At 33.6% G+C, this 20,504-nt stretch overlaps 1 pseudogene; it reads right to left on the bottom strand.

Annotated features, from left to right (window-relative positions):
* Positions 1-20,007, bottom strand: part of LOC149554390 (protein DUF642 L-GALACTONO-1,4-LACTONE-RESPONSIVE GENE 2-like) — a 31,724-nt pseudogene extending 11,717 nt beyond the window's left edge.
* Between the last annotated feature and the right edge of the window lie 497 nt (positions 20,008-20,504).

Genomic DNA, 20,504 nt, shown 5'->3' with positions numbered 1-20,504 from the left:
GAGATATTTGCTAGATATGGGGACATATCTATGTCTATGGGTGGGTTTTCAATTACTTAAACATGTGTAGGAGGTGTTACACATGATTCCATTGAGTGGCCTTATGATTGAAATGGCCATGTGCATAATGAAGATGCAACTTGAAAAGCCTAGACACTAGGTAAGCCCTCCACATAGGCAGTCTAAGAAAAATGGCTTAAAGAATAGACATTCAAGTGCATCAGACAATGTTTTATGGAGAAGAAATGGATTAGCTTTCTTAGTCCCACATTGCCCTTGTTAATGTAATTTCTAATGTTTTAATACCAAACCACACATATCTTAAAATCTCTTGAAGACATAGGTTTTTGAAAAGCCACAAAGCTTGTATGTTGGGCTTGTTTGAATTGGAAAAATGAGATATATTTTGACCAACATGTGCCAAAGAGGATGATGTGGATGATTGACATGGATAGTTATGTCAGTGGTAACATGGAAATATAGAAAACTAAAATGTGACATGTGGTGCTAGCTGGACTGAGTTGGATGAATCTAACAGTGACACATCATAGAGGTTTCTAGACCTGACATGTTTCTCAAGGCAATGACATGGCAGAAAGTGACATGTGTCATCGTGTCACTATGTCATGATGACATGGCACCTTGCTGACATGTCATGTGACATAGAAACTTATGATGTAGCATGTTGACATGGTGAGTTATAGGGTGATGATATGGAAATACAAACTAGGTAATGATGTGTCAAAAGGTGTTATGTGTCATGACATCACTATGCCACGATGATATGGCACCTTGATAAGGATAGTGACATAGAGACTGATGATGTGGCCACCATGTGGTAGGAGGGGGACCAATGAGGTAGTGACATGTGGCACCCAGGTGGTGGGTGTTAGATGACAAAGCAAAATCCAATGAATCAGAGAGTGATACATATCATAGCTTGATCAAACTAGTTTGACTCAAATTTAAAATAGGAGGGAAAAGGGCACAGGCATGAAAATTTTTTAATAGTGTTTTTTCTCAAAAGTATGCGCAAGATTTGTTTTATATAAATTTTATTATATCCTATAGTTCAAGCTTTTGAAAAGTCAAATATATGCCAAAATACAATTTGAGGCTATAACATGAGCCTATTTTTCTTTTCAAGATTCTAAGCATTCCTAGTAAGCAAGTATTGCAGTATTATATATTGCCAGAATTAGGAGAACATGAACTTTTCGTTTCTAGAGTTCATTTTCACATAGGAGGCTACTAATTTGAGTCATGTAAGGATATTTCTCACTTTTTAGTTTCCAATTTTATTCAATTGGGGTAGTTTAGATTCGATTTCTAGTGAAATGGTGAATTGAGTGAATGTAAAAGTAGTAAAAATGTAGTTATGGGAAAAATTTGTCACAGCTAGATCAGTTGAATCAAGGTATTATCAGCATCTCATAATGCATTTTAGATATTTTAGTAGTAGAAAGATGTTCATCATTGAGGAAGAGATATTTCAGTTTTGTTATAAAATAATGATGAAAATCAAGTCAGATTTCATGAGTAAAAAGATGAGAGAGGCTTTACAATTGTAGGGAATGAGGATTAAAGTGGACACATGCCACTTCTAGATTAGATCTAGGATTCCATTCTTTTTCTATATCTTTCTCTTTCTCATCCATTGTAAAGGTTGGTTTTGGCTTTTCTGTGAGACGACATTGTTGGATCTAGAGCTATGATACCATCGTCATTCTACATCAATTTCCCTTGTAATGAATAGCAAGAAATGAGAATGTGGATATTTCTAATCTATTAGGTAGTTTTAAATTTCAATCTCATGCATATTATTGTATTTTGTTCAAAGAAATGAATGAAAATGCAGCAACAAGTTAATCTTTATTTTGATATCTTGTCTCCCATTCATGTTGTTTGTGATTTTTTGTGTTTTGTAAATAAAGATTATGAAACTTAGTTGCAATATATTGGTTGTATATGTTGATTTATTTTTCTTATGACTCAAGGAGTCATGTAAATTCTTGATTTATCATCATATGATTGTAAATCTCATGAAGTGATAGGTTGAATGTGAGGTTCAAAAAGATGCAGATGTCTAATTCACAAGCTGAATAGATAGATCATGAAGTCTTGATGTATGGGATATGTCAATGACTTTTAGGGATGTGTGTTAGAGGTTTGTGTGGTTACCCAATAGATAAGGTACTGATCATCTATAGGATTAGAGTGTTATGTTGTTCATATCATGATCTTTCTAAAAATCAACATCATTATCAAATATCTTTCCATTTAAAGTTGAAGAACCAAAATGTGATACCCTCACTTAGCTTAGCAATTTCTTTGGTCATGTTATCAGCTATTCCATGTATGAGATCTTTGTACAAGTGTTAGATGATTAAGGGTTTTTATTTTCTTTGTTAAATTCAAGTGTATGTTTTAGCACTAGTACCATATAAATGAACCTAAGGTCCACCTGCCTAGGTCTTGCAAAGTTTAAAGTAGAAGAAGGGTCTAGCCTTATAGTTGGCCCGATTTCTAAAAGGGTATGTTGAAGATGGGAAGTAGCTGCCCTAAGATGTATCTTGTTCTCATTGAAATAATTTGAAACCATTAAGTTTCAAAACACCAACACATTGGATCATGGTTGACCTAATAGTCATTTCTAAATTCTTTAACTGGGTGACATTCAAAGTGAATGATCTAAAGTCCTCTAACATGGATCACACCTAACATAGTCATTAAAATTCTTTAACTAGGTCACATTTAATAGTGTGCATTGTAATGATTCATATCCCCCCTCCAATTATTCTAAATAATTCCAACAAATCGTATTAGAGCCATCTACTTAAGAGGACTAGTTTGATAATACTAGAAGCACAAAGATCAAGATGTCAAAAAGACATGTACCCAAGCTTAATAGAGATAAATTTCTTGCATGGAAAGGTCTGATGAAGCTACACCTAGGAGGTCTTGGAAATCATGTACAATATACCATCATTGTTGAGCATATTTATCCTGTTGGATCCCTAACTGCTAAAGATCTAAACAAGAAGAAAGAAAACAACTAGACAATGTTGGAGATTGCCTCTACCCTAAGCTAAGCTAAGTTTGATGATATCAAGGGTTGTGATAGTGCAAAGAACATATGGGATGCTCTATACACTATCTATGGAGGAGAAAAAAATGTTGCAAGGGCCAAAGCTAAAAGTCTTAGAGGTAGGTTTGATGATATGAGAATGCAAGAAGGTGAGAATATTGCTTAATATTTCTCTAGGATAAAAGATGTTGTTAATGAAATAAGAAGAGCTATTGGTAAAATAGATGATGATACTATACTAAGAAAAGTTTTACAAACAATGTTGTCCATCTATGCTATTAGAGTTTCTATAATACAAGAATTCAGATGTATAATAGGGAATGATCTGACTCTTGAAGGTATGATAAGTAGATTAACTAATTTTGAGTTATCTAATTTTGATAATTACAAATCTAAAAAAATTGAATCTTCTTTCAAAGCTAAGTTTTCATTGAATGAATTTGATGAGAAAAAGAAGAAGCAAAAGACAAAATATGTGTCTAGCAATAGTGATATAGATGAGGAAGATGTAGATAAACTTGAAGCACTACTAGAAAGGAGATTTCATAGAGGTAAATGTAATTTTAAAGTTTAATTACAATGAGGTTGGTCATATTATTGCTAGATGTCTAGAGAAAAAGAATTACTAATGTGGTGAAAAGTAAAAAAGTATAAGAGATGAAGACAACAAAGAATACAAAGACAAAGGCAAGAAGTATTGCTACATTATGGAAGAAGAAACAAAAGATGGATCTGAAGATCATGATGATGAAGTGGTGTATGCTACAATGAAGGATGAATTTGATGAAGATGAGGCAACTACACTAGTGTCTTATGTAAACAAGAATTATAGATGGATCATTGTTAGTGGGTGTTTACATCACATGACTGGAGATAAAAGTACGTTCATTAGCATGAATTATTATGATGGAAATATGTGAGGTTTGGTAATGGTGCACCATGTCTAATAAAAGGAAAAGGTTATATCATGCTCATAGAAAATATTTTATGTGATAATTCTTATTATGTTGAAGGAATTAAGTATAACTTATTGAGTGTGTCACAACTAAATAATTTGGGATGTAATTTTGAGTTTGAGAACAAAATTACTAAGATATATGATACTAATGGAAAGTTGATTGGAAAAGGTGATCAAACTAGAGGTAATCTATTCTACCTTGATATAGAGGATGCTCCTTGTTTAGTTATAGAATTTGATGACATGTGGCTATGGCACAAGAGGTTATGTCATGTTAATTTTTATAACTTGGTTAGTATCAATAACATAAAAGGATTCAGACATTTGCCTAAGTTAAAAATGCCTAACAATATAATTTGAAAAGAATGTCAGTTAGGAAAAATGACAAAGTCAAGTTTTAAGAGTAAGACTCATACCTCTAAAGGAATACTAGAGATTTTTCATATTGACTTGTATGGACCAATTGAAGTGCAAAGCTACAAAGCTGATAAGTACATTATGCTACTTATTGATGATTATTCTAAAGTGATGATAGTTATTCTTCTCAAATAGAAATTTGATGCTTTCCAAATATTTAAGTCATACTTAGCAAGACTTGAGAAAGAAACAAGTAAAAATCTAAAATTTTTGAGATGTGACAGAGGAGGAGAATTTACATCAAATGAGTTTGAGATGTTCTATAATGACAAAGGAATCAAAAGATAGATACTTTCTCCTAGAATCCCTCCAGAAAATGGAATTGCTAAAAGGAGGAATGGGTCTATAATGGATTGTGCTAGGAAACTCATGATGGAGAAAACTATTGCTTTGAAATAATGGAGAGAATATTTTAGTACATTTGTTTATACCTTGAACCATGTACAAGTCAAGACAAGTACTCATTCAACACCTTTTGAACTATGTTATGGACACTCACCAAACGTAAAATATTTTAAGGTATTTGGAAGCAAGTGTTATATTCTTAAAGATTTTAGGAATGGTAAACTAGATCCAAAAAGTTGAAGAATGTATATTTCTTGGTTATTCCACAAGAATTAAAGCTTATAAGTGTTTAAATACTAATAATTAAAAAGTTGTGGAAACTACAAATGTGAAATTTGATGAATATATAGAAGTGTATGAGGTTGAACCTATGAAGGAACTAGAAGAATACAAATTATTTGTATACTTTTATGAAGGTATGCCTATTGATGAAGATGTTGTAAATCATGTTCCAAATCAAAAGCAAGTTTTAGTGACTATCTAGTCACATACTATGAATGTCGAGTTGCATTCAAGAACCAAGCTACATTCAACTACCAAGTTATAGAACGAAGTTGAGGCACATTCTAATTCTTAAATTAGTGTACATGAAAGAGGTGTTGAACTACATGAAAGAGATGTATATAGTGATTCATAAGTTAAGAGACGAAGTGAAAAATACATAATAGAACCAAGATTGTCTAAATATGTCAAGAAACACAATCCTACTACACAAATCATTGGTGATAAGGATGCTAGACCAATAACAAGGAACAAATTGAGAAATGATACATGTTTATTGAGCATGCAAGAACAAAAAGTAGTGAAAGATGTGAAAGATGCCTTAGAAAATGTGGAGTGGAGTAAATCCATTGAATAAGAGATTGAACAAATTAAGAAAAATAAGACATGGACTTTAGTTCTTAGACCAGAAGAAAAAAATGTGATAGGTACCAAGTGGGTATATAGAAACAAGTTAGGTGAAAATGGTGAAGTCATAAGGAACAAGAAAATATTAGTTTGTAAAGGATATGCATAAGAAGAAGGGATTGACTATGGAGAAACATTTTCTCCTGTTGCAAGATTGGAAGGACCGAGAACTATGCTTTCTTACTTTGCATACAAAGGTTTCAAATTTTATCAAATGGATGTTAAGTCTATATTTTTGAAGGATATTTTGAAGGAAGAGGTTTATATGGAATAGTCTCAAGGATTTTGATGATAACAACAAAAACATGGTCTGTAGATTACACAAATCTCTTTATGGTTTGAAGAAAGCATGAAGAGAATGGTATGAGAGACTTCATAATCATCTTGTAAAGATTGGATTTGAGGGGATTAGTGATAGCAACAATTTGTACTTGAAGAGAAAGAAAGGAAAAGGTATTTTTTTATTTAAATTTTTTGTTGATGACATCATTTTTGGAAGTCAAGATACTTTATGTAATGCTTTTGCAAAAGAAATGAAATAAGAATTTGAGATGTCTATGTTTGGAGAGATCAAGTTCTTTGTGGGTTCGCAAGTACATCAAATGAAATATGGTGTATACATCACCCAGTCAAGATATTGTAAGGAGATACTATTTTTTTTTGGATTGGAAGATTCCAAGCTAGTAAGTACACCTATCGTGATAGGAAATAAATTGTCAAAGAATGATGATTTAGTTAAGGTTCTTGCTAGTCCTAGAGAGAATCAGCTGATATTGCATTATCTATATGGATAGTTGCAAGATTCTTTGCTAGTCCTAGAGAGAATCAATTGATGACAATAAAGATAATAACTAGATATCTAAAAGGAATAGAGGAGTATGGTCTATATTATGGGAAAAATGAGAAATTTGAGTTGAGAGCCTATACTGATGTTGATTTGGCTGGAAATATTGATGATAGGAAAAGCAGTAGTAGAGGGGCATTTTTCTTAGGAAAAAGAATGGTTAGATGTACTAACAAGAAACAAAATTGATTTCTCAATCTATTGTTGAAGTTGAATATGTTGCCGCTATGGTGAACTATACAAACATTGTATGAATCAAACAACTACTCAAAGATATGAAGGAGGAAATCACTACACCTATGATACTTTATTATGATAATACAAGTGTGATAAATATATCAAAGAATCCTATGATGCATACAAATACTAAGCACATTGCAATCAAGTATCATTACTTGAGAGAATTAGTTCAAGATAAAGAGGTGAAGATGGAACATGTCAACAAAAGAGAACAAATTGTTGATATCTTCCCAAAATCATTACCTAAGGATACTCATGAGTATCTAAGAGGTAAGCTAGGGGTGATACCCCTAACAAAGGCTATTTAAGGAACATGATGAGTGCCCTACATCAAATAATTTGATTGAAATATATTACACATTGATGTAGTGGATCTTACTTTAGGAGCTACCTAAAGAAATCAAAGAGCTAGAACTGCAAATTAGTCACAAGTAAGGATATAGAGGGAGAAACTGAAAATATTCATATTTACATATTAAGATGACATGTCTTTGGAATTTTTGTCAAAGAGGGAGATATAAAGGGATAACTAAACAAAAAGAAAGATAAAGGAATTGAACTATTTAGAAGGAAAAAATGCACAAGTGTATCTACTGATTACATCTACCTAGTAAGAGGAAGTAATCAAGAGGGAGTTATAAGGGTGAGTTGACCATCTATTGATCAAAATGGAATTTTGTAACCTTTTCAAAGGATTAAAGTTTCTAATAGAGGGAAAGATTTTAATACAAGGAATTATTTTCTTTTTGGTATTCTGGTTGGTCATACTGATTGAGTTTGGTTAATATGATTTGTCATCAATGTCAAAGAGGGAGATTATTGAAAATAGATTGATACAATTATGATAAATGTGTGTCAATCATTTTTTGTTTGTAATGTCAAACCTACTAATTTCTAGTAAGACAATTGCTTATATGATTTAAGTACTATCATTTGCTTGATTGATAAAGAGGATTTGATCCAATGAGGTAACAATAGGACCTAGAGGAAAGGTTGAGTTATGATATGTAAAGGAGTATAAGAATTATTTAGGACAGTGATATTATAGTGCATTGATAATCTACTTAAGGTTGTAAAGTTTGGTGACACTAAGTAAGGTTAGAAGAACAATTTAAGAAAAGTTTGTCTACCAAACTTGACCAAGTGGATAGTAGGTGCTTGGAAAAGTTAGTGCAAGTAGAGCAAAAAATTAGTTGGAGCTAAGGAAAGTCAATTTTAGTGTAATCCAAGTGAAATAGTGTAAGCCAACTAAAGTTTAGTTGATGCTAAGCACTAGTAAACTTTATTTCATGCTAAGTGTTTTGGTAGTGGATGTCAAGAAACATAGTATGTGTCAAGCATCAAAAGCCAATTAATGTCGAGTGTTAGCATTATGAGAAAGATCAAGAATTTGATGAATCTAAGCCAACAACTTTTTTTTTTTTATTATGTAAACTATGTGGAAGATAATATTGATGAGCTAGTGGTACAAAATTCAAGATAAACTATTTTAAGGTGAATTCAAAGAGTATTGAAGGAGAAGTTTCTAGAAGGGAATGCAATGAAATGAGGGCTAGATTCATTGAATCCTACCTAATCTAACCTAACCATAAAGTGGACGATGGAGGATGAATGGAAAAATATCTTAATTCTTTATTTATAGAGATGGCTAGTTAGAAGCAAAAGTTGAAGTGCAATATCCTAAGGAAGATAAGGAGTCTAGGGTATTTTATTAATTTAGTGATGTAAGAGAAGAATCTACATTGGTAAGAAAAGAAATAAAGCTTAAGGGTAAGGATTCTTGAAGGGTGAACAAGCTATTAGAGTTGAAGTATGTGAAAGCCAAGTAGAATGGAGGATTGAAACAAAGATCTATAATTTGCAAATTAAGTTATAAGTTGTTATCAGATGAAGCTTTATTGTTACTCTGTAATCATTGTATCAATCTATGGTAAATCCTTTGGATTAAGGTTGACCCAATAGTCATTTATAAATCCTTTAACTGGGTGACATTCCAAGTGAATGATCTAAAGTACTCTAACAAGGCTCACTCCTAATAGGGTCATTGAAATCCTTTAACTGGGTCACATTTAACAATGTGCATTGTAACCTTTAATAGAATTTTCCTTTCATAGGGAATCACTTTAGAAGAGTGAGAATAGGTAGCAAGTTACTGGTGTTTTTTTCCAAATTGGTTTTCCATGTTAAATCATTCTATCAAATATATTATTGAATATGTTATGTTTCATGTTTACATTTCTACAAATTAATTTGATAGAAACATACAAGTTTAAGTGATACCTAATGGATTCCTGTATGATAAAAATATTTTATGGGTTCACTAAGCTGTGAAATTTTTAATTGTACATCTAGACCTTGGATAACTCATTCTTTCCCCATCGTAGTTATTCTAGAGAATTCCAATAGAAAGTTTTGTTACAATAGAAAGCATAATTTATGATTGAGTTAATATAAAAGGCACAACATTTATACACAATTTTGTTAGATGTGAAAACATTTAAACATGTTTTTCAAGCATAAATAAATAAGACTCAAGCTAAGATGAAGGTATCCAAAACAACTATCTTGGATTCAGTAGGATCAAGCATTAATCATTATAATAATCTAATGAATGCTCAAGGTACATTAGCTGAGCTTCAAGTAGCTGACAACAAGATGGGATCAAATTCAATCTCTATTTAAACAATGTTGATACCTCAGTTAGAGGTCATGCAGAGGGAATTGAAAACAACCTAGGATCTTATCATAAATAATCATAATCTTTTAGTGGTTGATAGTTTAGTTGATTTAGCTACATGATTACAGTTCTATAATAATGCTTTAAACATAGAAAAAATCACATGGGATCATACATTGTCCATAATTACCATGGTTCAAAAGGAATTCATTGAAACATATGGATTAATTCCACCCATTCAACCCCAATAGTGGTGACATATGGTGTTCAAAAAAAAGGCAAAATGAGATATGTGTAGAAGGAAAGAGATGTGAAGATGGGAAAAGAGAATTAAAGATAAAAAGAGTAATGTAATATGAACAAGATACAAAAGAAAGTGAATTATACATATTTAACTAAATGTGAAATGGTTATGTTATTAATTTTTGTATTGTTTTTACATTATTTATAAGTCATACAAATTAAGGGGGAGAAGTTATTATCATATTGTATTGTAACGATGTAAATATGACAAAGTATTTTTTCTAGTAATGTCAAAGGGGGAGATTTTTGGTATCTCTAACTATTGTTGTCTATTAGTGTCAATCACTTAGGCACTTATAAGGTAGAGTCAGATGGTCACCACTATGATCAAGCTACACTATATAAGTTGAGTCATGTACATAAGTAAGTATGCACCTAGCACTATATGAGTCGAGTAAGTTTTTGGTCATAGAGTATTTTTTCATATGAACCAAATTCATAAGTGACCAAGAAAGTCATCATCGACTGAGCAAGTTTTTTGAGAATACATATTACAAGTTACTTAGTATATACCAATCACGATGATGTCAAGAATTGTGAAATAGTAAAGGTTGAGCTACACAAAGTTTACATGAAAGTTAGGAATAGAATAGAGTTTTAGAAAAAATAATTATCAGGCTGACTTGGAAGGGATATTTAATAATTTTAGAGGTTTTTACACAACATTTACATGTTTTGGATCACAAATCCCTAACTTGTGTGTTTGGAAATCAAGATGAAGAGGTAAAACATACAATCATCTAGAAAACTCTTTATGGAAATCTTTATATAGAGATGATCCTAACCTAGATCATATACTAGTAGAGAAGGAGATGAAAGGAGTTTATGTGTGAACATGAACCTATTGATAGAAAAGGATTGGGATCATATTAGAAGTCATTGAAGGGTTTTGTTGTCATGTAATAGACTGAGTGACCTAGTCATTGAAGTGAAGTGAAAGGGAAAGACAAGCATATCAGATTAGAGGAGAGGATTAGTTAGCAAGGAGAAGAATCAAAATTAGTTTTAAAAGTGAACTAAGAGTTAGGTACTAAATTATTTATAATAGAATTGAATCAAGGTAAATCTCTTAACAAAGTGGTCTTAACAAATCTTTATAAATCTCTTGATAAATTCCTTCTTTTGTTGTAAGTGTTAAATCCTCTAACAAGGTGAGACCTAGAAGTCTCTTTAGCTTTTAACAGTGCAAACCCCTCATAGGGTAGATCATATTTTATGGTCAAACATTATAATCTTAATTGGTTAGCTTTATTACTATATTAGCAAAGATTTGTGGGTGTCATCCCCATGTAATGCCCCGTTCAGAGATACTTGGAACAAGGATAAATACAAGCCAAATATTTTTTTAAAAAAATAAGCATGGATGTACATGACACTTAAGATACAAGGATCACAAAGATCAAAATAGAAGCCTTATTCAAAATCCTGAAAACTAATGAATCTCCAAACTCCACTACCAAATTGACACACTCAAATAAAGAAACAAAGACATAAGATGACAATAGGACAAAGATCTCATATTTGTCAAAGCATGCAAAATTAAGCAAACCCAAAGGGTGCTTTAAAAATAAAATTTCACTTTCTAAAATCTAGTGTAGATGCTCCATGTTTTTTATGTGAGAATAGTAGTTGAAAATTTTTTGCATGAGGAAGTACAACATGCCACACAAGAAATTTCCTTTCATGCAAGGAAATGCACCAAATAGTGTGAGGAAGTACTTGGCATAGTAGCCAAAATACCCATAACTAGTATGGAGTTTTGCATGAGGAAGTACCAATAAATGTGTGAGAAAACATAGCACACCATGAAAACTTTTGCACTCTAGCATGAGAAAGTGCAATTTCGTGCGAGGATCCAAAATAGGAAGCTAGAAAACATTAAGGTGAAAAGCAAGGAAATGGATTTCCTCCACACCAGGGAGTACTAGATCCACAATCAAGGCAAGGAAACTTGAACATTATAACTACAAGATGGAAACTACATCTAACCTTATAAAACATAGTAGTAAGAGAACATACTTAAAACAATATCGCAATATATATAAGAAACATTGCAATATATAGAAGAAATGTTGCAATGTAAAAGAATAATAAAACTCATGCATGGTTCCACCCAACCATAATAACATCATGAGACCTTGAAGGTCCTAGCCATCCCCCAAACATAACATCCCAAACTACCAACCAAATTGTCCTAGCCATACTGAGCATAACCCTCATCCTAAAAATAGGGAAAACATTTATACAAGATCAACTAGGAAGAGCCAATAAATAGAAACAAAGGAGAACACTAGTTCTTAGCCTCCTAATATACTAGTACCATAAGCATAACTAGAAACTAAGCTTGAATAAGAAAATGGGAGAGCCCTACCTGATAGCAAAAGGGGATAAAATAGGAAACAACACAATAAAATAAATAACCCATAGCAGTTGCCAAAAATTGTGACGCAAGGTATCCCTGAGCAAGATCCAACAAGACTAACCTCACAAAGATCTCATGCCCATAGCTCTCACAACAAACATAAATGTAATCCTCTAGAAGAGATTTTTGGAAAATGCTCTCAAATTTCCAATTCCCAAAAGTGATGGAATTAGTTTTCTCTTTCAGTACTTATTCACTTTTTGAGTGAAAATTTGATTAAGGTAAATAGCCAGTTAAACTAGCTAGACTCTATATCGACCCAAACAAAAATAGGCTATTCTTAGTAATAGGAATTCATCTATGGCAAAGCTGCCAAAAATTAAAAATAATTAAAATAAATTCCAAAACCCAAAATCACAAAAATTTCCTTAACAACTTTCATGATAATGTGAACCTCTAAATGCTTAGACATGTTCACAAGTTTAGTCACATAATGAAAAGTAGTTTGGATTTTATAATCACCAAAAGGTTTAATTTAAAAAATTAAACAAGAATACATCAACCATGTAGGGATAACAATGGAAAATATGAACAATTGAATCACCAACTCCATGTGCCACTATCAGGAATATAAATCTTGTGCACTAGAACACACGATCAAGTGCAATTGCATAAAATAACATAGTCAAAGCAATAAACACATTAAATCACCTAATTTAACAATTCATTCAATTTATTAAAATAATCCATTTACATCACTCACATTGGCATAGAGCATAATGAACCAATAATGAAGTAAATCACCATAGCATAAATTGACATACAACCAAATCAAAGATATGTCCAAAATACTAGATAACAGATATCTTCATTGACCTACTATCATCTCAAAATGGAATCAACACACAAATATGATAAAAAAAATATCATAGTAGTATAACATCTATGATACTAAAATCAAAGTATAATATCTAACACTCAAGTCATCTAAAAATTAGAATAACATGAGTATTAAGTATCTCATGGATCAAAATATAACAAGGTTCAGACTACAAACATGAGAGGTACTACACCCCACCCCAATTTTACCTTCACCTTGGAGGGTTTTAGGGTAAAAAATATTGTGTCATGTGTTTTACTTTAATATATGTGATTGATTAGACTTATATTTTACAATAGATTTACATTACTAGTTTTACATGCACAAGTTATTGATAGATGTGGATGAATCTATAAAAAGTGAAAAGTGTTTAAGATTCGTATTCAATCCCCCTTCCCCCCAATATCTAGTTCATCTTATTTATTCCTCCATTGTTCAATAATGGATTCCACCTAATAGAGGGCACAACATTTATTAGAGTCTTAACTTGAATGAATGAAGGCACATATTGAAAATTTGGAAGCATTTCACATACCTTATATTTAGATTTAAAATCCAAGAGAAATATGAGAAAATAGTGAAGTTATTTCTAAGGTGATCAAAAGTGAATTTAAAATTGAAGTGTGATTGAGTATTGATCCTCAATTTGTGCCAAGTTGTTTAGAAAGAAAAATATCAAAACCCTAACCTGAAAATTGCATCATCATCATCATCATCATTAGTGGAAAAGAACCAAGGAGAAGAGGTAAGAAATGTTCAATTGTTGAAGATTGACACTTGTGCTCCACCTAAATACCATGATATTCCTAAAATTTTATTAGTTGTGTGTAGAGTCACCTTAACTCTTTCCTAGGACCTCCTTCAAACCTCCTTATCTATCTTTGTTCGAAGTCCTTTCCTCAAAATTTATTTATTCACCACTCCTTGAAGTAGTTGGTCAAAGTCGCAAGCTTCTGCGATTGTGGTCCCCTTCCTTTGAACCGCTTTGAACTACTTTGAACATTGGTTCAAAGTAGTTCAAATTAGTTCAACCGAAGATTTTCATACTAATGTTTTTTTTTCTTTGGCAAGAAATTTTTTTATGTGGTGGCTTTCATTGAAGCACTTTGAACCACTTTGAATCTCAGTTCAAAGCGGTTCAAAGTGGTTCTTGATTAGAACGATTGGCGATAATTTATTTCTAAAATATAGCGCCCTGCCTTTTCACAATCAATTGAGGCTTGTGTTAGATACCAAAAATCAAAAGATTTTTCTCTTTTTCCAAGGAGGAGTCCATCATCATTAGAAGTCGGAGACAAAATCTTAGACTTGAAGAATGATCATATATTGTACGAAATCAATCATTGTTAATTATGTGAAAAGAGAAATCATTAAATGAAAATCTCATGCAGCAATGCTTCGAACGTGCCAAGGTTGATGTGAGGTGATATGTCATCATGCCTATTAATTATCCAATACTTCCACATGTAAACCTTTCCTTCAATAAAACCATTTAGTAGCTTTGTAAATCACTTTGCAAAAAGTTGATTTCAAAGAGAAGGAGTTGTTAAGGAAGATAGAAGAAGTTGTTTGGTTTTCAGCGGAAAGCAGGTGAGAATTTAGAAATCTTTGTTTTGTTCTGCAAATCTATTGTTTTCAAAGGATTGTCTGCCATAGGTTTTACTTGTTTGGTTTAAAATGAAGTCAATCTTGCACTTTTTTGGCAATGCTTCCAGCCTCGAATGTAAGAGACCAGTGATTTGTGATACAAACGTAGAACGGGTGAATGTAGAAAAGCTACAAATGAGTTTTCTTGAGAAGACCAAAGAGGTTAAGGGATGCATGGAAGTGTTAACAAGTGGGTTAATTGAAGCCGCTGCCTTTCCTCCTGCTTTTGTGAGCCCTGAGCTTCTGCAACTTTGCATTGACCATTACAATGTAAGGAGTAGAAGCATAATAAGTGATAATGGAAACTCAATACTTTCCATCTCAAGAGAAACCATTTCATCTATTTTACAATTAACAGCAAATACCTTTGCCAAATTTTCACCCACTCAAGCTTTGGCCGAATACCAGGAAACCCCTAGCATTTTTCAAAACACCCTTGCTAGGAAATGGACCGAAGTTAACTATCGAGGTGGGTCTAGGCTGCCCAAAGTCATTACGAAGGATTACATGAAACCTCATATACATGAACTGGTTGTATTATTGCATAGGGTGAAGGGTTCAGCTGATGTATATTTGTTTATAGAATGGATGTATAGATATATTGAGATTATCTTGAAGGTTGAGTAGTGGATGGATTGGGTGAAGATCATTTCCAATCCCTTGAGGAACCAACTCAAAAGGGCCAAAGAATCTCGCCAGGATTTCTATATGCCCTTGTATTTGACTTATTGTATTGCTTGTACATGTGATCTCACTACCCCTTCCACATGGGGTATGGAACGAAGAGATAATCGTCTTCCAGTATTGTCCTTTGTTGCAGAAAAATAGAGTTTTAGAGGATTTTTGTAAGGTGCATGATGTGTTGTATGGAAGCATTTATTTGAATTTAAAGGGTGTTTAGATGCCATGACTTTCTTCTGAGTCATAGAAACTAGTTCAATAGTATGGGAGTCACTTCATTCAATTTCCTAGGTTCACATACTTAAGAGTTGGAGGGTTTGAAGATGAACCTCTGAAGTTACCCCGATATGCCCTCGATTGTTTCATTTTAGCCGAATTATGTAGACAACTTTTCTCGGTCATCAAAGATAATCTTCCTCAGAAGAATTGGGAAATGGCTTTCCCTATCACATTGGGCTCCTTAGTCTGTACTAGTATGAATAATGCTTCCATCATCATAAACAATTTTCTGGGATTCAATCTTGGTTTCTACCACAGTAGGAGAAATTTTGATAGTAAGGGATATGCAGCTCTAACCCTTGGCCTTGAAGTAAATCCTTCAGATACTCCTCATCTAGAAGATCTATGGAGAGATTATGGAGATGAAGAAGAAGTCTTGAGGAAAGACCATTCTAGATTAACCTTACAAAAAATCAATTCTTTTAGATTGAAGTTGAAAACACAAGGAATTATTAAAGACTATTCATCCCTAATCGAGCCTGGTTGGGAAGAGTCAAATGAGGCAAAGTTCCTAGTGGTGGACTGGAGCAAGGAGGAGGAAGATGATGTTAATTTGAGAGCTAGATCTATATTAACCTATACAGATGACTGGTTAGAGAGGAAAAGGAGAGGAAATATCAATGATTCTTCTCCTAAGGTGATTTCTTGCCCTGGACCACTTCAATCTGACATTCCATTTTCTCATATTGTAGGTGACGCACCGATTCCAGATAAGAAACTGAGATCCCCTCCCCATTCGCAAGCTATAGCTCCTAGGATGAGATCCCAATCCAAGTTCAAAGCCTCAAAGCAACCTAATATTCAGAAACAAAAAATGAAATCTTAGGGGCAAGATTCAGACGATAAATTTATTTCCCCTGACGAAGCAGATGGCGAGGTTCAATTTATTGAAGCCGCGAGAGTAGATCAACCTAAATTCTTAACTTCAACTAGAGACACGCAGGTAATGTCAACCACCCCTACTATTCCTTTGTGGTTGTCAAATTCAATCAACAAGAAGCGGAGTCTACAGTCGGTATCCACACCAGTAAAGGACATAGTCACTAGATACGTGGCTAGAGGTTCTAAGAAAAAGAAAGTAAAAATGGATGCTTGTCTCACAAAGACCCGATAACGAAAAAAATCACAGCAGAGGTGGCCACTTATAATCAAAAGAAAGAATCTAGGGAGATCGATGATGAACGGTTCAAAGTTACTTCTTTTGAACTAGGTGCTATAAATAAGAATACTGGCAATGATTTCTTTAAGTTCTCTGCTGACCACATCCTCACACAATCAGAGAAAGATTCCAAGGAGAAGAAAGAACTAAAAGAAATGGTGGTGACAATGGCCGCATACATCGATTCACTGATCAACCTAGGGGTTGCTCCCATAATCTAGGTATCACAGCCTTTTGACCCAAACTCTGTTGAGAGCTAACAATTGATTAAATAGATGTAGAGGGGAAAACTGCTAACTGATGCCATGACTAACTAGACGAATAACATTGTAAACTAGGGAAATAAATTTATCTTTGAAGTTTCTAGCATCTACTCTAAAGGTGAAATACTTCTAGGGGAGATTCAAACCTTGATCCCAGTATGGGAAACAAAATTAGCACATTGCCAAGCTGTGGTTCTCCAGGTCTGAGAGGTTGAAAATTTTGGGGTCCTCAAATTCTTGAATGAAAATCCTATGAAGGTCGTGGACCCCTACATACTTTTTATTCTAAAAAATAATATGAATTGGAAGGAGTCCATTTACAAAGAGACCATCAAAGAAAGATAGTACATCGAAAGTAAGATCACAGGAATGCACGAGAAACTGGTAAAGGAGATGAAGATTGTTAACCCTACAGGCATCTTACAATTCAAGGTAGGAAATATGGACACTGAAGCATTAATCAAGAGTTTCACCAAGGAGTAGAATAGATCAAAGACAAAGAATCACTGAAGGCTAATGATTTCACCTCCTTGGCAAGCATCAAATCCATGTTGTGACTTAATGAGAACTTGATGCCATGTCAGAACCTGAAGGTGAAGGAGTATAGATGGCAGAAAGATGCATGTAGAGCCTAGGTGATGAGCTTGAAAAATCCATACTCCCATGCCACGTAGGAATTGATATCCACATTTTGGAGTTGGAAGCTACTATGTCAAACTATTGGAGGGGAGGAGAAAACTGACGCAGATATTGGGAACTGAACGGTTGTCTATTGGCACCCTTTCTTTTTGATAACTGCTTTCTAGTTTAATAACAGTTTCTTGTATTAATCCAATAGGGCTAGGTTTTAATGGAGGCCCTTCGGATTTGAAAAACTATAAATTTTGGGGCATTGAACGGTTTTTTTATGAGCGGGGGAGCAAATAGGAGATAGGAGATAGAGGTTAGATAGTAGTATTTCATATAGATTTGATTTTGATAACAGTATTTGGGAATAATATATGAATATTTTGGCTTTCAACGACTTGGTGCATTGAAGTTTGAATATACATATATGAAGAATTTTGGATTATGCTTTGAAACTTTGTGTTTAGAGTGTTGAATTATTATTACTTTGTGAATGTGATTTGGCCATTTGAAAGTCCCAGTTTGCTGTTACTTGATTGTAAGTTCTCTTAAATTTTCATTCTTTGTTGGTGATACATGTTGAGATTTTAACAGAAATTCATTGTTTGAAGTGGGTTTTCTTTTTCGTATCAATTGAATCTGTTAATCTTTAAGTAGCTTTGATAATTACCTCACTACCTAGGAGTAGTTGAGAGACCCTTATGCACTTTTGGAAAAAGTGTGAAAATGGTTTCAAATTTATTTTAAATTTAATAAGGGAGCTCTACCTTTAGAAAATTTAGAGAGGAAGTGTAAAGTAAAATATAAATGCTTCCTCAACTATAGTGAGTGATTTTGTTCTTTGTGATATTTGGGTATAGAGCAAATTTGATAAACTATTTAAAAGAACAAATCTGTTCACTAACAAATTTTTGGTGACTTCGCTAGGGAGAGTCCTTTTTGAAAGAGCCTTAACCTTTAGATGTAATGTGTAACAATGGTTCTTCCACATAATGAGGTCTTCCTTGTATTACAACCTAACCTTCGATTTGATGATACTCAAGAAGACATAATTTCATACTTAGCTGCAACTGCTTGGTGAGTACATAGGAATGGTCAACAATACCAACAAATATTAGTGGTTCTTGAAAGAGAAGAAGAAAGAGCTGAATTGTTGAGAGGAGTGCCAAAAGTTCAAGTAGTAGCTATTGTGGATAGATTGGCCCAGGCACTTGCAAGGCCTTGAACCTATAAGTAAGATAGAACTGGCTACTCGTAGATACACGAGAGGAGAAAGAGAAAAAGGAATTCTTGATGAAAACTTTGAGCCATTGAAGAACCTAAAATTCTTGCCAGACTTTAACGACCCTAAAAAGAAGTAGACCAGATCTCAAAGCAGGCCTAACTCTCCACCCAAACCATCTCCTTTCTCACCTTTAGTACAATCTTTGCTTCCATTGAATACTCTTGTTCCAGCCTACTTATCAATCCAACCCCTGCAAGTTATTCCACCTAACATGGCCGCTAATCAACCTTAGGGATAGAACATAGGTCCATTAAATTTAGGTGTGAATCCCACAACACTTCCTAAAGGTGCTATTGAGGTTTTATCCAAGTTTAGTGGAGATGGAAAGGTTTCAACAGATGATCATTTGAGTGCTTTTCACTCTACTTGTGCTGTCATAAGTGTCCCCACATAGGAAGTTGCTATGAGATTATTTGTGTGGATCTTGATCGATGCCATTGCTGATTGGTTTAATCATTTGCCTCATCAGTCCATTACTAGCTGGGATGATATGAAGAATGCTTTTGAAAATAGATTTAAAACCCTTGAAAATGAATGTTCTTTGCTCTCTCAACTCAGACAAATGAAGAAAGATATGCATGAACCCATGAGAGAGTTTGTGACTAAATCTAATAGACTGGTCCAAAGAATTCCTACAACATCTAGGCCCAATGCAAAAAATCAGAAATCATTCTTTATTAATGTCATCCCAGTGGATATAATTTTTCACCTTATTAAGGATGCATGTGTTGATTTAGATGTTGCTCAAAGGTTGGCTATTCAATTGGAAGATCCATTCATTAATGCTGGTAAGTGGAAAAGAGATGTACATACCCCCAGGACTGCTTCATCTTCTTCCCCCACAGACCCAATTTTGTAGAAGTTGATGAATGATATATCAATGATGAAGAGACAGCAGAACAAGATCCATAACCCATATCAGACCCCTTACCAGGACATTCATAGATGGCAACAGCTTCAACATTTTGGTAAAACACCCCTATTAACTGCTCCTCAAACAAGACTACAAATTGAAGAAGCTCAAAAGGAAACAATGTGTTCATTTCATATGACTTCAGATCATGATGAACAAGAATGCCCTGATTGGCTAAATTGTATCCAACTAGCAAAAAATGTCATTGCAGTAGAGTGAATGACCGAAAATGAAAGTGTAGAGAGGGGAGAATTCAGTTCTTATTTTCTTGAGTATGAGTCTAATTCTGAAAGAGGAGGCAATGTTTATACAACACTTCAAGACCTTGCTTGAAACATAATGACTAGAGGCCAATGGAATCATAAATCCTATCCAGGAACTTCCCCCAATGTATCAAATTCTAAAGGTAAAGAACATATACATGTTGATACAACACAAATTATAGAACCAAAAATCTTGTCCAGAACAGAAATGAAAGCAAGTACCTCGACTTTTGATATTGTTGAATTTTGCAAAACTTCTTCCATATCAATTTCTCCAGCTGAATATCTAAAAATTAACCCAAAAGAATTGGACAAGTTGGTTCAATATGTAAAGGGAAGTTTTGCCACTAATGCACATGTTACA

Source organism: Cupressus sempervirens, chromosome 5 (genome assembly GCF_028749045.1).
Source record: "Cupressus sempervirens isolate cs-2001-9-10 chromosome 5, ASM2874904v1, whole genome shotgun sequence".
NCBI lineage: Eukaryota > Viridiplantae > Streptophyta > Pinopsida > Cupressales > Cupressaceae > Cupressus > Cupressus sempervirens.
The sequence above is the reverse complement of the archived record's forward strand: the minus strand, read 5'-3'. Positions and strand labels throughout refer to the sequence as shown.